This window comes from Myiozetetes cayanensis, unplaced genomic scaffold (assembly GCF_022539395.1).
Source record: "Myiozetetes cayanensis isolate MyiCay16 unplaced genomic scaffold, myiCay2020 scf14, whole genome shotgun sequence".
In the NCBI taxonomy this organism is placed as follows: domain Eukaryota; kingdom Metazoa; phylum Chordata; class Aves; order Passeriformes; family Tyrannidae; genus Myiozetetes; species Myiozetetes cayanensis.
In genome coordinates, this window is record NW_026087048.1 from 6,841,410 (window position 1) to 6,859,378 (window position 17,969).

The 17,969-nt window shown below is 40.6% G+C and overlaps 1 protein-coding gene across 4 annotated transcripts in view; it reads right to left on the minus strand.

Moving 5' to 3' along the window:
* Positions 1 to 16,011, minus strand: part of CGNL1 (cingulin like 1) — a 55,737-nt gene extending 39,726 nt beyond the window's left edge. For 2 of the 4 annotated variants that reach the window (XM_050309640.1, XM_050309638.1), the window contains exons 1-2: positions 15,820 to 15,887; positions 447 to 570 (exon numbers count right to left, since the gene is read on the minus strand). The gene's annotated coding sequence lies outside the window, so the exon portion shown is untranslated. Of the gene's footprint in view, positions 1 to 446; positions 571 to 15,455; positions 15,576 to 15,819 lie in introns of those variants that run through there. The other 2 variants (XM_050309641.1, XM_050309639.1) reach the window with 2 other exon arrangements.
* Positions 16,012 to 17,969: the final 1,958 nt, after the last annotated feature.

Below are 17,969 nucleotides of genomic sequence, written 5' to 3' on the forward strand. Positions count from 1 at the left end.
CAGCAATTGGTACCAGCCATAGGAACCCTTAAACATAAGCCCAGGAAAGCAAAACACAACCAGGCAGTTTTAGGTTATGGGTTCCAGGTAACCAAAGCACTGCAAGTAAGGTCAATATCCTCATTCCTTTGAGTTGTGCTTTATGTACTTGAGTTTCAACGTTTGGTTCTAATGACATCTGAAAATAAACTTTTGCATTTATTATCTCATTGTCATCCCTAAGAATAAACTTTCTGATGGATTAATGTAACAATCTCCCAATTGTAACCTTGTTCCAGAAAACTCCAGTTGCTATCCTAAAACAAGGTTCTTTGCTGAGCAACAGAAGTGGAAAAATACTGCCAGTATTTCCAAAGTTGACAGTATCATTTTCAGAAGCAATGTTAACTCCAGTCTAAATGTGCCAAAACTGTTTCAGGTCTAGAAAACAATAAATTAAACCCTACCTGTGTTTTTAATGTTAAATGCCATTCTTTCTTTCTCTAAGAGCTGGGTTTGCAGGGAGTTTTACTTTACTGTCTGATGTATTATGAGCCAAGTGCCTACAGGCAGTGACAGTAAGAGCTGTGTCTATAAAAGAATGGAACACAAGACTCTGTCAGAGTGATGCAAAACCTGGAGGAATAAACTTTTGAACTGAGCTGGAGAGTTGAGTAATCCCTGAAGCCTGACAAAACCAAGCTCTCTAACCGATGGTGAGTAATCATCCAGAGGAAACTGAAACAACAGGATGTCTCATGGAAAAACAAACCTCTGCAGCCAGTTTCTCTCTCCATCTATCTCAGCATGAACCACCTCCCTCAGATATTTGTGAGCAGCAGAATTCTCATTTTTTCCCGACAATGAATAAAAAGGTTTGGCTCAACATTCAGAGTGCACTAGTTTCCACACAATTCTTCCTTCTAGCAGGGCAGTTCCCCTAGAAAACCTCTTCCTCTCTAAAAACCAACTCCAGCTCCCCCTCAACAACAGTTTACTTCATCCCAAGGAATCAGCCTACATTTCTCTAAATATAATGCTAGATAGCAAGTGATTATTTTCAGGAGGAAAAAAGCAGTATCATTGTCAAAGTCTTCCTTAGTTATTAAAAGGTTCAGTGACCTAGTTAAATTCCAAAACTAAATCAGGGGTTAAATTCACTTATTAAAGGGAAGTAAACAGACAATATGAATTTGATCTCCATGTAGGAACTCCTGGAGTAGGAAGAGAATCAGAACAAGTGAAAAGATGAGACAAAGAAGGTTAAGGAAAGTGGAAAAACAAGGAGCAAAAACAACAGAAGGAAACAGTAAGGACTAGTACACTTCACAATCTCAGGCCTCTATTCCATGTATTCCTCCACACTTTTTTACCTTCTTTTCTGAATACTCACAACATCTCACATTAATTGAGACAAAAATAACAAAGTTTATTCTAATCACCCAGAGTCAATGAAGACATTTCCATCAATGTAGAGGGTTTTGACCAGGGTACTGAACTGAAATCAGCTTCTGAACTGCCCTGATGGTGACTAAGAATGCAAGGAGGGAGAAAGAGAGAGCACTGTACAGAGTTCTAACTTGGAATAGTCACTGCAAAATGACCCATCTCAGGACTGGATGCTGAGGGAGGAAGGAAACCAGGAAACCAGGCTCTCCACTCTGGTCTTTAAACTGTCCAGCTGCATTCACCCATGTCTCAAAGTGTCTTTGTTCGCTCAAGGCAACAAAAAGGAGGTATTTTGAAAATTTCAAAAGTTGTTCTCAAAGTAAGCAGTTTGAAGCTCTTACACTTTCCATTTTTATATTACTGTTATATTACATGACGTTGATCTGAAGTTACTTCTCTGGATATGTAATGAAATAACAGAAATTTAAATATTTTCCAGTCTTAGCAAAATAAAAATCACAAATTAAAGTTTCTCAGACTTCTACATCAAATCAGCATGATGTCTAGGGAGCAAAAGACGTGATTTTGTAATTGAAAATTACTAACAAAGAGACTTCAAACAGCCTGAGGAAAAAAAAGGCAACAAAATACTACAACTTCTAAAGAGCAAGCATTTAAATTCTCAATTAATGTTTTCAGAAAATACAAATTATTCAGAACTCTACTTGAAAAAATCTGGTTTGCAGAACACAGTGTGCTGATACTACTGTAAGTTAAAATCACAGGTGGCATATTTGCATGTGCCCACGTCAGTGAAAGAAAACCCCTCATTTACTGGATTTGGTAGCACATCTGCAGAAGGTGAATATGTGAACACCTCTAAAAAAGGCTCTCCACTTAGTGATTCCAGCAAGACTAGAAATGCCACTAAGACAAACTGCTTAGGGTATGAAACTCAACAGTGCACCTTCAAGCTCTGTACATTAGCAGACCTATAAAGAGAGTTAAGTTCATCTGAATTTGCCATTAATGGCAACAATTCACAAATACAAGAAAAAGGGGTCAATAAAAATAAACATAAAAGTTAAGAAAAAAGTATTTACATCAGTCAGCATAAAGAACAGATAACCAATAAACTGCAATATGTCATATTCAGGGTGACTGCAAAAGCAGTGCTTTCAAACATGTTGCAATGTTGCTAAAAATATTAAAGAAGTAGAAAAAAAAACCCAACCCCAAACACCATCAAAAACCACTACAAAACACCAAACCCCCTACTATATAGTGGAAACAATATTTAGGTTAATAATCTACCTCAAGTTACCTTAAACTAACCATTAATAGATTTCATTTGTCTCTAAAACCATAAACAAGTATGTGTATTCATCTTCTTCACGTGCATTATACAATAACTCTTAATTTTACTGTAAAAAAGGATAAACCCCTGTAGAAATAAAAGTGTTCACCCAAAAATTTTTTAAATAAAACATTTTATCTTTATGTAACTGTGGAAAAAATATGTATAAATTCCCACTACATCCACAAGAAAGTAGCACAGATGACCCTACTGTTCAAATATTGAGGACTTTACTTCAAATTCCTATTTTATAGGACGTCAAACTGCAGTGGATAACACTCACATGAACCACATGACATCAAAAAGTGGTTTTACAACACACAAAAACACTGGTTTGGCAATATTGCAAACATTTTTAAATTAAAAATAAAAGCATTACTGGCTTTCCTCACGCACAGCCTTTCTGAGGAAACCCCCAAAGTATGTTAATTGATTAATTGCAGCTGCAGTCGCGTTTCCACACCCAGTGGTCAGCTGGAATCTCAGGCTCTGGCGGGGTTACAGCAGCAGCCGGGGGTGAGAGCACCGAGGCTGCTCCTCTCCCATCTGCCTGCCCCCTCCTCGAGGGGTGTCACCACGGCAGAAATGAAAACACCCGAGAGCTCTGATGGTTGGGCACACACCTCTGCCACCAAAAGCTGCAGCTTGGCACGCTCAGGTAAAGTGTGCCTCCATCCTCCATCCCAGGACCTGTGACACGGTGCAGGGGGACAGCTGGGGGCTCTCACAGCCACAACCGCCCGCTTTTAATCTTCTCTGAGTCTGCTGAAACCCTCAAATGTTATGGCTTAACAGCTTGTTTAGTCTTAAGCTTATGAAAAGAGGTTACATATTTAAACAGTATTTGGGAAGATATTTTCCCTGTTTGTGGGGCTCCTTGTTACTTATTTGTAGTTACTTACAAAGAAAATAGCTTTTTTTTTTTAATAGAGAGTGATAGAAATCCTAATTCCACATTTTCTGCAAAACTAATACTTTAGATTTTAAATACAGTCTTGCTAGTCATTTTATTTGCTGTCTCAGAGTTTAAAAATACAACTTTCAGAAAACAGAAAAAAAGTCTTAAGCTAAAGATTTTTACCTGAAGTCTTAATTAGGTAAAAGACTATAATTCTATTATATTATAAAATCAGTTCTTATCTCCTATCTGTGAAGTAAGTATCATTACAACATCACATAAAAATTGACATGGATTGAAGAAATGACTACTTCAATGAATTATTTTCTTTGGAAAATATTCTACTTGCTAAAACAACAGGGAATATAGTCAAGGCCACACAACCGCCAGTACCTTTCAGAGATGAAAAGTTCAGGTGCAGTTTAGAACCATGTAAGTACATTCACACCTTCCGATTGGTATGTTCACACGTTGTTCATGCCAAGCTACATTTTTCTGAGCCACAAAATTTCTCCAAAAAACTTGCAAACAGTTCAGAAAACAAAGAGCCAGATTTTCTACAGTTACAACACATAAACTTAAAGAGCTGGATTTACTGATCAACACGTTCAGAAATTCCAATCATCATCTAAAGCAAATCCAAAAGAACACTAATAAAGATCCAGGAAACATAGTCAAGCACAAACAAAGCAAGTTGACTCCACAAGGTAACACATGAAGTTTTACTGAGACCACTTAAGTATATTGACTGTGTGCCCCAGATAAGTTATTTTATTCAAAAGGTCAACAAAAGAATAATTTTCAATCAAATACATCCTTGAAAAATGTCAAGCGCTGAAAAAAAAACTTGCTCAATGAGTTTATCAGACTGAGGCTGAGCCTGCAGGCCAAAACCTTTGGATCTACACAGGCCCTTTCTACCTGTGAAACAACATGAGAACCATGTGTATTCCCTGCGTGGTCACATCTCGTTTCACCTACAGGATCAAGTCCTTTAAACAGTTCCCAATGAGCTGGTTTGAAAGATGCTTCCTTCACTTCGGTGGATCTATATTACCAACTGACTTTAAAAACATAGGCCTTCACATACTACCCCCAAACCCAAAAGTTGCAGCATTCCCTTTTCTCAGCTTGGACAATCCTCCCTGCTCCTTTGTGAGCCCACAACACGCAGCCACAGCTTTACTGACCCAGCAAAAACAGGAGCAGTTTTTATCAGATCAGCAAGAAAGGCACCAGGGAATGATGGAATCCCCTATTTTGTCAGCAGCACGGCCTTGGACTGCCTGAGGCAGTCAAAAAATTTCAAACTGAATTTGTGTTTTAACTCCATTTTCAGGGATAGAAACCTTTCAAAACTTCTATGAACAAAGACACCTGTCACTCCAAGCTGTTCAGGCCTCTCAGTTTTGGGATTTCCTACTAAAATAAGACTTCATAAAGGTGTGTTAAACCACTCACTTTAAACACAGGCCTCCAGTGGGTATGGAAGTCCCATATTTTATGATTATTCAGAAAAGGTTTTATTTTTCTGAACAACTCCTTTTTGCCAAAGACAGAAATGATGGCATTTTTGTTTATAAAGTGAACTTGTCAGCAGAGGTTCTCATGTCTGAAAATCCAATACTTTGCATATTCTTCTGTAGCAGTTTGTTCTTCAGTGGTGATGTGATACTTTACAAAGAACCACAGGAGATGACCACTGAAGGTTTAACAGGTGAAAAGCATTTTTTTTCTTTTTTTCAGATTCCTTTAAAACATTTCCTTTCACAGCTATTTTGCGGCTAGCTAACAGCAGCTATGTGAGACCTGCCTTACAAAAAAAGAAAACCTGTCATCTGGAACCCTGACTGCTCTCCCTGACAACAGGAGCAGAAAGGAGTGCTTTTGAGAAACACACTCCTGTGCCAGACTTGTCTGTTCCCTTCTTAGCATTACAGCATCACAGAGGCATGGAATGTCTCCACTCACCCCTTTCAGTTTTTCTTTAGCCAAATCTACAAGACAGATTTATCCAAAAAAATTCCCTTCCCAATCCTGTTAATGCCAAACTCTGCATGTGAAGCTTCTCTTCTGTATCCTGCCCACCCCTCCCCATCACAAAGCCTCCAACACATCTGTCCCACTTTCTGCTCCAGCCTGAGACCAGCCAGCTGCACTGGACACACAGGGCTCCTGGGATTATAATCCAGGCAGAGATGTTGACCAGCATGTGGGGGGATACACTATCCCACCAACAGACACGATCCTGGCCTCCCTAAAGAGCCAGAGATCCCTTACAGGTATTGCCTCACACTACCTGTAGGATCCTTTTGCATACAAGCAGCGAGGGAACATGGATTAATAAAATGACACTGGGTTCCATGTAATTTATTTCCAAATTTGCTTCCCACAAGAAAAAAAAAAGTCACTGCCCATATTATTTAATCAGTGTCTTTTTTTTAAAAGTGGGATGTAACAGTTTATGGATGTTTACTCCATGTTTTCCACATGCACAGCAAAAAGCCAGGAAGGAACTATAAAATTTGTCCTCCAGCCTTACACAACATTGAGCTTGGTCTCCAAACTAAATAATGGATTCTCTGTGCAGCTGACTATTCAGAAAGTATCAGCAATATCACACAAAGACAAAGTGGGTGTGAGGTCAATAATAAATGACAGAGTTATGGAAAAAGGACAGGAAGTAACTTAAGGAGAGAAGAGGATGGAAAACTTACATACTGTGAGGGTAAAGAAAAGGAAGTAGACAGGATAATTCATGGAAAGACCAAAACTGTAATGTTTTTATACTTGATGGAACACAGTCTCAAAAACAAGCCTTGCAAGTATGAGGGGAAACTTCATCACTGTCAATCCTACTTATAATTTGCTTCTGCACTAGACAAATGGGCCTGGGTTGCTGTCCCTTTCCTGCCATATGGAAGACAGCTCCAGGGTACCTGATAAGTTTATTTGATCTACTGCCCACAGGGGAGCAAACAGCAGAAAAATGACATTTTAAAGTTCTAGATATAGGACTGGAAAAAAAAGTCAGTGAAACACACTGAAGAGCACACTGACAATATCCAGCAACAGGAAGATACCAGAAACAACAATTTTACCGTCTTTTAAACAGATTCCTTATCCCCACTGAAGATTTTTTCCTAGTTCTGCTGTATTAATTTGTAGCATCTTTGGCAGTCACTCCCCACAATTATTAGAATGAAAATTATGACAGTTACAATATATAATGAAACTTCCACACAATTTATTTTTCCCCTGTACTGCCTGTAAACTGTCACTCTGTCTAATGGTCAAAACTTTCAAAATGCCTAGACAAAGGATTTTCTGTAATACATAGTGTCATACTATATCTGCAGGCAGTAATGGGGGAAAAATTACTCAGAGAGATTTCTTTTATTATTGGTCAGCTGTTCTGACGTCAGCATCAAAGACCTAACCAAAATGCCTATAAATGAAGAACTGGAAAAATGACTGCTGAGTTTTCAGACATTTATTCCATTTTAAACCAGCTCAAAAGCTTCATGTGCCACCTCTTCTTCCTGCTTCTTGGAAGGAAAGAGACTGTGAAAAATCTTATACTTGAATAAAATCAGGAGTTACTGGGAACCTAAGCCACACGGCATGTGTTTTTCAAAACTCCATATACCAGTGTTACACTGCAAAGCCTTATGCTTGGTATCACACAGACAATACCAAGTCAAGGTAGCTCTTCCGCATCCAAGACAGGGCTACCCTGTTATTATAAGCAGAATTAGCCTCACACAGTTCATAAAAACCTAGCAGATTATATTCTTAAAAAAAATCTACATATAAATGAATGTACAAGCTATTTTTAAATTTAGTACTAGATTCCACCCAGCACCTCAGACCCAGTCCCTCCATGCATCTCTATCACCAACTGGTGCAGTGCAAAGAGAGGAGGCCCACGTGTGACTTGCTGCCTCCCACTCTGGTGCCAGGACTGTCAACCCAACCTGCACTGCTCTGCAGTGACGTTCACACCCACGGCCAGCCCAAGGTGTGCACGCTGCCTGTGGAGAAAGGAAAACGCTGCAGGACCACACACCCACACTGCAAGTGTCTCCCTCAAACCTCCCTTTAAAAGCAGGAATTCCAGCCTCCTCACCAGAAGCCATGCAGGTCTGTGCCTTCCATAAATGCAACATGAGTTGTTGTTTTTTCCCTTTGACCAAGTTGTGATTAAACGTCGTAGTCATATACCTTTGGGTGCAGAACGGAAAATGAGGTCCAGCCAGGAACACTGACCCACAGAAGGAACATTCCATCACAGCAATGCATTTTTGTAGGAAGTATTTCAACACTTCTGAATCAATTACTTTCATTTCTATTCTGTGAAAAATACCATTCTCTGTTGTGATTTCACGTGGCACACTAGGGATGACAAGTAAGAGCTTCCTGCAGGATGAAAATTCAAAATAATGCTTTTCTTCCTTAGGCATTAGTGGAAACAAACAGCCACACTTCAGTCAGCACGGATTACAGGTGTTATTTTATCAATTTCTCCTGAAACACAGTATAGCAAAGTGCAGAGTCTTTGGGTTTGCTGCCTTAGAAGTGAGGATTTCAGTTTCAGTTCTGCCCAAATACTCAACAACCTTATTCAGACGCTCAGCCAATAAAACAGAACTTCAGCAGCCACCTTTCCAAGGACAGGAAGAGGACTGTATTTAATAAAGACTGTCAGTAGAGAGAGCTATTAAAAGCACTTAGAGCAAAAGATACTGTTCACAACATGGTTCATACTCCCTCTGGCTGAAAAATGTTGTGTGTAAGGAAGTCTCAGTGTCTGAAATGTAAAACATCTTGTTAGTCCTATGGAAGTATGTGACAGATCAGCCAAGTACTTGAGCTGTGTGACAACCAGCAGGTTTTGTTGGCTTATTTGTTGGTTGTTTTGGTTTGGTTTTTTTTTTTCCACAATTAAAAGCTGCTTCAATGGCTCTAAGTCAACAACAAGATATTTTGGCAGATCCTCAGGTCTCATAAATTGTCAAAGTTTTATTGAAAACAAGGACATAATATATATATATCCAATTTTCTTTATCTGCTATGTATGTATTCATGTAGCAATTTTACAGGATTTACCCCCAAAGGAACCAACACATGACCTACTAACCTTGCTTATTGAGTGGAAATTAAAGCCTTAATTTTTGTTAACCATAAAAACGCTAAGAAATCCCCAAATTTCTCATGGAATATTCTAAACTATATTATATATACTGCATTATATATACTTTGTATCATTATTAAAAAGCTCTCTTTTATTGAAATAGTTAGTTTGCAGATTCTCCCAAACCATAAGCAAAAGGGCAAAAAAAAGAGGCAGCATTAAAAGTATACTAAAATAGAAGTCAACCTGTATCTGAAATACAGTTCTAAGAAACTAACTCATGCCATCTGTAGTGACCAGACCCAGGTCCTGTATATCGTGACACAAGTCACTGGAGGGAGATGGAGAGTTACATTTGTTTATTAACAGTTACTTTGGTGCAAGCTCTATGTGGACACAAATACCTGCATGTGTCCTTGTGCCACGATACTGTTTCATCTCCCAGACTGGCTCAGACACACCTGTACAAGTTCTTGTTTGCCACTAAAACAAAATCCAGTTCCTGGGTTATCTATCTGTCCTTTAAGTATCTCAACAGTAGTGCACTATTAATTAACATTTATCAACTTCAAATACAAAAAGCAAGTGAACACCAAAACTTTATAAATACTTATCTCAGAGTTAATTATATACACAACCACACTCAGTTTTCCTTCACTTTTATGAACTTATAAAGGGAAAGTTAAAACCAAGAAAAAAAGAGTAATAAAGTCACCAAGGGGAAATTTTATTTTATATACTCTCTCCTAGTTCATCAAATTCTAAATGTTCCTATCTGTTGAAGTATTGACAGAAACAACAGCTGAGTGACACAAGAACACTTACTCATTCTAAAAGCAGTTTGTGATTTCAAAGACAATAGCTGGTTTGTATCCCAACATCTGACAGGATTACACTCACTCCACAAGAGATTCTATGTTGATTCACTGCATTTTCCTCCCATTGTCAGTGTTAGAAACTGTATTTTTTTCCAAAGGAAATTATCTTAATACATCGTAATAATATCATTATTGTTTCAATCAAAGAGAGTATCCTGCTCATATTTTTAGAGGCTTGAGCAAAAAAATCTCAAGTTTGTTAAGATTCTCTTAAAAAGCTCTTCTCAAAGGAATGAAGAGTTAGGGTAACCTTTATTTAAAAGTTTTGCAAGGTCTTCAAAACCACAAATTTATTTGTAATACTATCTAACATAAATACATCAATAAATAATAAAAGGTTCCTTATCCCAAAGATTATTCCTTCACCTTAAATATGACGTTTCCCTGGACTTTCTTGTCACTATCCCCACCCTAAAATATAATCTTGTCTACAGGAATTACAGTTACAGCAACTGTAATTGTAGATGCAGATGCAATCAGCATAACCTTGATTATATATGCATAACTTATTCCTAAAAGAAATTCCTAAAGAAAATTAATTATGAACTGTATGAGTACAACTGCTTGCAAAGGTCTCACCTATATGGAGAGACACAGAACCTGATTAATCCCTATGGAGATGCAAGTATTCAAGTACAAAAACGACATGTAAAAGAGGCTGTAGGAGTCATATTTACACAGCCAACATAAGGCCACAGCTTCATGTGTATTCAAGCCAGTTATGCCTCCCACTTTTCTATTGTTAAACTTTGTCTTAATTACATCGTATTCTTTAAACACTTGGCTTCACACCCATCTGGTTTCTTTCAACTAATTCAACCATGCGTTTTCCAACTTAAATATGCAGCCAGGATTGCAGGCCCTGAGCCCAGGCACCACCAGACAAGATGATATCATCCCACTCTGTCTGAGACATGAGCTGAGAGAGGAGAGGCTGCACAACTCCACAGAGGAGCTTCCCAGTGTGCTGGACTGCAGCACTACGAGCTGCAGCACTCACAGGGGCTTACAAAGCCTCTGAGGTCAATGTTGCCTGGTGTGGGCCCTGCCTGTACACTGAGCACAGGTTTAACCAGCTCCCACTTCTCACCTTCACACTGGAATAGCGTTAATTACTGGGGGGAAATGAGAGAGGTAGGGCTGCTTCTTTAGGAAGCTTGAAGTGTCTGTGGAATTGTAATGTAACATTACATGCCATTGTTCTTCTAAATAAAGGCTGCTACTGCCAAACATTTGCTCCCCACATATAACAGCTAATGGTGTGCAAATGAGCGTATGAGGGATACCCCAACCCATTACCAGGTTCAACAAGGCCTCAAAATATTCCAAGCTTAACTCACATCACTGAAAACATTCCCCATCTCTTCTATAACAGCTTACATTTTCCCCGCCACTTCCACATTATGCTTTATGATGAAACAGAACACAAATAACTAACCCACTTCTGCGTGTGTTCACGTACTTGAAATACGTTTGCCATTTTAATAAACTTCAACAGCTCTCAGAGGTATCTTTCAATAGAATTTAAAATGGGGTTAAATCATTCCTACTGGCTGGTAAATACTTACCAGGCTTCCGCAAGTGTCTGTGAGTTTATGTACACACACGCAGAAACACATAAGCACATATGTAAATAGGTAAGCATGGGCAGCTCAGACAACACATCTCCTTTTCACACTGTATTTAGTTTCCACATCCACATTTTCGCCCCTTTCAAATGGTGTGTGTAATGTACATGCAACTGCAGTATTATGAAGTGCTGCAAATGCCTGGAGTAAAAATCTTGTCATGCTGGACTCAGAGAGTCACATAGCTATTTGAATGGTAATGACTCTTGCACGCCTGGGGACCCTCACAAAAAAGGGCCATTGGGGTAATAATTGAGGCATCTCCCAGTCTTACCAATCTCCCTGGTGTTTTTTTGAAGTCTAAGTGCTTTCCAAGATGTTTCTCCAATCACATTTATTCCTCATGGCTCTCTATCTTTACCAAAATCAAATCGAACGTGAAAAGGTTCCTACAGAACACTGATTTTAAATCTCATACTGTCAACCTGGTTAATGAATCTCATAAACACAACAGACGAACCAATTTAGTTTTAAACAGTTAATTTGCCTAAAAATTCAGAGGCATTCATACAAAAACTAAAATATATATTTAAAATGTTTGGCTATGGATTTTGTCATCCACTCTATTCCACATAAAATGGAGGGTTGTAAGCCCACATTTGGATAAACTCCTTCAAAGAGGTTGCCAGCTCTGTTGGCAAAGATGCTACAAGATCACAACAAATGCATCGCACTCTAATCCCAAACAGTGGTGACTCCATGACTACCACTCCACTAAATCTTCAGCACATACATTCCTAACATGTTCATTTCTCAGGTTTAAACAGTAAATTTTCATACTTGGCTATCCTGAAAAGTATTACCATTTTGATCTAACGCCACTCAGAGAGTCAAGGTCAAAACAGTTTCTGAAATGCGTTAATGTTTCCAGATAAACATGCCTGGAATAAACATTCCATGAACACTTAAAGCACTTTTCCTCACACAATAACCCAGTAATGGAGTGTTCTCAGTGGGCAGATTCTCCATTCTGCCAATTAAGAATAGAAATAGCAAAAAAAAAAAAAAAAAACCAACAAAAAAAACCAACACAAAAAAAAAAAAACCAACACAAAAAAACCACCAACCTTTTTTGGGTTTTTTTGCACATCCTACCAACACAACATTCAAGATTTTTATTTAAAAAGTCATAAAAATGCCAAACCTAAGTTCAGGATGCATCAAGTCAGTTTGTTGAGACCCAGCATCAAAACAGGAGGAATTTTCATCTTCACCTCATCCTGGCCACTCAAGTCAGTTGTTAATCTCGATACTGTAAATATGTAGTTCTTTGCACAGTCTGGCTCTGAACGGTCTCTCTGAACTGGTCAGGTAGAAGATAACCTCCTCCTACCACTAAAACAGGAAGGAGAAGGGAGACAGATAAAGAATAAACACAAATTTCTTCAGCCTGCTTTATCTGAATACACGGGCAGTAGGCAGCAGGTAGATGTAACATTTCTGCTGCTGTTTAGAGTTGCACTCAAGAGGGTGCAGAAGTGAAAAAAAAGTGCCCCATTATCTTATTGTTCATTGTCATTTCTCAGAAATCTCTTTGTATGAGTGATCTTGACCAGATTCTTGCTGGTTCCTTTCTAACAACATAGGTAGATGCTGCCACAGGCTGAACGTTGCTTTGCATGACCAGATTCATGTGCTTGATATTAATATACACATTTTCAGGTTACCTCCACAGTAAAAAGGCCATATAATAATGACATCATCATCACTATGACTTCAAAAAGCACAAATGGTAAAACAGCAAACTATAGAATAAAAGTGGGGTGGTCTACTTTTAATTTCTGACATTGGCAGAATTACTCAGTCCTCAAAGTACTTAAGTAGCAATTTTTAAATAATAACCTGCCCACTATGGTCCAGGCTGAATAGCTCCTTGCACACACGTTCATCCTGAATTGCTCCATAGCAAAAGACTTAAAAATTCACGTTTGAGGTCATGCCATTTCACCTACACATTTCAGATGACACTGCAGAACCCAGACAAACCAGTTTCACCAATACTCCCAGAAAGATCAACTTCCCATTACACAACGTAAACCAGAATAAGGAACTGTCACCAATTCTCTTCTGCACCTTTGTCTTCCTTCTTACACAGGATATATCACAGACCATTTCTGCAGCGAACTGAATCCCACATCCCCTACACATACCCTCCCAGGGCAACCTAAGTGCATATCAAGACATTTTACTACCAACAGGGAGATCCAATAATGCAATTAACAGAAATTAAAATCAGCTGGTTTACTTGGAGGCAATTCAGGCAGCCTGAGCAGTCCTCCCATTCATTAGATTTAAAAGCAAAATGCAATTAAGTCAAATACTGAGAATAAAAAAACCCCAAGCCAGTTGTGTGACACAGTCCTGGAGCAGACAGGCTCTTTAGAATATTCCTGCAAACTGCAACCAGAGTTTGATAAGGCCTGGCTTTTCATTACTGCCCTAACACTAGTTATGTTTGCTAAAATAATCCCTTCTAGTGTCTATTTGCATCGCAGTGGGATTTAGAAACAGTTAATGTCAGCTGCAACTCAAGGTGTATGTAAATCAACCTAGGAATACTTTTCCTATGATAAACATATTTCAGAAACGCCTCTAAATTGTAAATACACACACTTAAAAATATCAGTCTCTTTGTAGTATACTTCATTTGAAGCAATGCATTTTTTATATCAGATTAATTTTAAAAAAAGAATATTAAACTGAAAAACTATGCTAATAAGTTATCTTCTCTTACATGAAAGATTATCTTAATATCCTAAGAAAATTTTAATAAAAATATGAAGCATTGCTTTCTTATTTTGCAGTTTTCTGTTTAAAAAGTGTAACTGTGTCCCAAAAAGAGTAACATACATTAAAAGGCAGTGTAATTGCCTTTCATTACATGACAAACTTCATCTCGTTTGTAAAACATGCTGCTTATTACACTGTTAATGGTATGCTTCAATATCGTATGAAAAATTCTCATTCCTACTTATAATATTTTTCCAAAAGACCCGAATTCAAACTAACACTATAATTATAAAGGAAAAAAAGGCTTATAGCAATTTGGTACACTTTTACATTCATCAGCAGTAACCACATCTGGCTTAGTACACACTGTGAGCATAAGCAGTTTTATTCTGGGTCTAACATGAGAGAAAAAAACGAGACAATTCAACAACTGACACTTCTAGAAAATATAATTGCTAGTCAAACAAGTTCTTACAAAGGTACCTTTAAAAAGTAAACAGTGGTTTGGTTTTGCCATTTTAATTATATTTTTATACAAGTTTTAAAGTTCTGTTAAAGCGAGCTATAAAAGAGATTTATAACTATGAAACATGTGACAGTTGTCAGCATAAGCGTCAGACACCAAATCTATCAAATTCCTACGGATGTACCACAAATCAGGATATTCCAGGGGTTTTCTGATTCATCTGCAGGATTCACTTATATGAGTCCAAGCAAGTTAAACATACCTTATATGTTCAGAAAAATAGAACAACTTTCAAGAATAGGTTTCTACTATTTCTATTTTGCTAATTATTCAGTGTACACTGTAGTAATTTAAAAAAAAAATTTACATGCTAAAAACAGGAGCAAGATAAGAGCTGCAAGAACTATTCTTCTGTCAACTGCAAACGTTCATGCAAACTCACCACAAAAGTTATATCGCAGCACTGATCTCCGCATAAAGTTGTCATCAAATGGGGAGGATATAAATTATATCAGATGCAAAGTTAATTGGGAAGAAGAACAAATGGCAGAACTGCCGTTCTAAGCTTTTCCCAAGCAGAAGCGAACACACACAACGCGGACACACCCTTTCGCAAAAAAAAAAAAAAAAAAAAAAAAAAAAACCAAAACAAAAAAAAAAAAAAAACAAAAAAAAACAAACAAAAACCCAAAAAAAACCAAACAAACAAACAAAAAAAACCAACAAAAAAACACCAAACACCACCACGCTAAATTGCGGAATAAAAGGGAGATGAAGAAGTCAAGAGTGCCGAGAGCCCAGGAATGCCAGGAATCCCCGCAGGAATGCGCGCGGGCAGGCGGTCCCCGCTCCCCGCGGGGGCTCCGGCCGCGCCCGCCCACCTGGAACGCAGGGCCGGCAGCAGCACCTCCAGCCGCGGCTCCGGGGCAGCCGCTCGGCGGGAGGACCCCGCTCTTGACAGCCCCCAGGAGAAACGGAGACAGACTCGGGTCTTACCGGAGTCCGCTCTCCCCTCCGCCGCTCAGCCCGCCCGGCCGCTCGGCCAGCACAGCCCCGAGGAGCGCCCGGGGGAAGCGCAGCCCCGGCACAGCTCCAGCGGCTCCCGGGCGTGCGGGGACGGCCCGGCACCCTCGGCCTTTGGGAATGCGCGCGTTTAACGGAGCAGAGGGAGGCAGCGACCCGGGGCGCCTCGGCAGCCGCCCCCACAGCGCGGGCAGCAGCCCCGCGACGCCACCGCCCCCGTGCCCGCCGCGCTCCCGTCACAGCCCCGTGCCCGCCCGGCCCTGGCCGCCGCGGCGGGGACAGCCGGGCGACACTTTGCCCCCTCGGCCCCCAGACCGCCCGCCGCCGCTCTCCTCACCCGTCCCGGGCCGCCTCTCTCGCAGGGAGATCCCCGCCAACTCCGTGCCACTCTCTCCGCTGCCCCGCCAGCCACGCTCGCCGCCGAAGCCGAGCGCGGACTGCCCGCCCCTCCAGCGGGGGAGGGGGCGCCGGGGCCGGGCCGGGGAGGAGCCAGGCGGGGGGCGCTCGCGCAGGTGAGCCCGGGGCTTCCCGCCGCTTCCCCGCCCGCCCGCGGCCTTTGCTCTGCCTGTGGGAGTGCTGCGCGCCGGGACCTCCCCGACAGACATCTATGGCCCCCCAAAGGGAGGGGAGGGCGCCCCGCGCCTCCTCAGCTCGGGCTGCGGCGAACCGCGCCGGGACGGAGCGGGGTGACCACAACAATCCGCTGAGGAAGAAACCCGCGCGCTGCCGGTGGAGGCCGCCTGACAGCCGGGTTTGTTTTCCCTCGCTGTGCGGAGGCGGCTGGCGGGGTGCCCGCCGCGGCGGGAAGGGCTGAGGCAGCACAGGGACGGGGCAGGGCGGGCGCGGTGCTGGCCATGAGGGGGAGGAGGAGGTGAGGGAAGCGCTGAGGGAGCCGGGCTGGAGCGAACAGGGCAGTGCTCCCAGAGCGGCGTCACGGGCACCCCTGGGCACACCTAGGCTGCCTTCAGCACTCTGGTGGTCTCCACAGTGTCTTCAGCTAGACTGGAACTATCACAAGGTGATTCCAAAATGTTCTACACGTGTAGTGAGAACTGAAGTGCTGCCGTACTGCAGCATCTCTCTCCCCTGATCCAGAAGTGAAGGAAAGGAAGGTGCTAAGGACTTGTGGTTTACAAGTGTCATCAAAAAAAAAAAAAAATACGGTATCTACAACCACGTCACAGGAATTGGGCCTCAGATAATTTTTTACCATGCTCAGAAATCTGTTCTCAAGCTTTGAACCACATGAACCAAGGGACATTGTCAGAAAAAAAAATTACAGTGTATGTACAGGGAAACAAACACAACAAAACATGATCCCTATCCACAACAGAAAAATGCAGTGAACATGAGAAGGAAGAATTTAATATATGAGCCATGAAAGCTATGTCAGACCTGTTCTACATGAGGAGTAGGGATAGGAAACATCCTCTTTTCAAAACCAGTAGTGCTGGAGGTCACTGCTCAAATGCCTGTCAGAGCTGCTCTACTACCTGTTACATGTCTGTCAAAACAAGCCCAATTAGCAAACACGCATGCGTATATATATACGAAATTGTATATAATTTTATCGATTTTCTGTAAAGAATGCCCCTGTCCTAGTTAGAATGTATAAACAGAAGAGGTTCATCTATATAAGGAGCTGTTCCAAATAAAACATCAATATTAACACTGCTGCGGCACTGTATCCGATTTGAGGTTCTACGCTGGGAAAAAATGCATCAGAAAACTAAGTGCATTGTAAGGACATGTATTTCAGTAGTATTCCAAGTCAGTATTTCATAAGGATCTCTTCACTGCTGCAATAAACAGTCAAAATCAAAACAAGGAGACAGAGAGGAGTGTCTGTCAGCAATTGCTGTGATAAAATAGTAATAAAATACTATACTGATGGTTAATCAGTAGAAAGAACTCTAAACTGTGGGAATTGGACAAATTATGAACAGTTCTAGAGAGGCAACTAGTGAGGTGTTTGCAGACATATGGCAGTGTTTGCTAACAGGAGGGAAGTATTAGGTGTGACAGGGTCTATAAAGACTTCTGTTGTGCAAATATGCACCTCTATGTAATGTATTAAGTTGATTCTCCCTCAAAATGGTTGTTGAGACGAAAGTCATAGATGTGCAGATTTTTCTGGCCCCTCTTAATGACTTGACTTGTCAAAAAAAATTCGTGAGACAGAGCAGCCCAAACTTGTGCTGCCATCTTGATTTTTTACATACTTTGACATTTACCATTTGCTTTTCATGTGCGTTTTTCCACATAATCAGTCCACAACTAATCTTGGAGCTGTTTAAATTAAAGATGTAAGTTTAAGTAAAAATGTGTAATGTTTAAGAAAAAGTTTGCTTAACCCCTTTCACTGTAGTTTTCAGAATACACATGAAGGTCATACCCCCCCCCCACTGATAAAACTGGGAAACAATGAATGGAAAATAAAGTAATTAAACTTTTTTTTCCTCAGTTAGTACGTGAGTTATGTGGCAA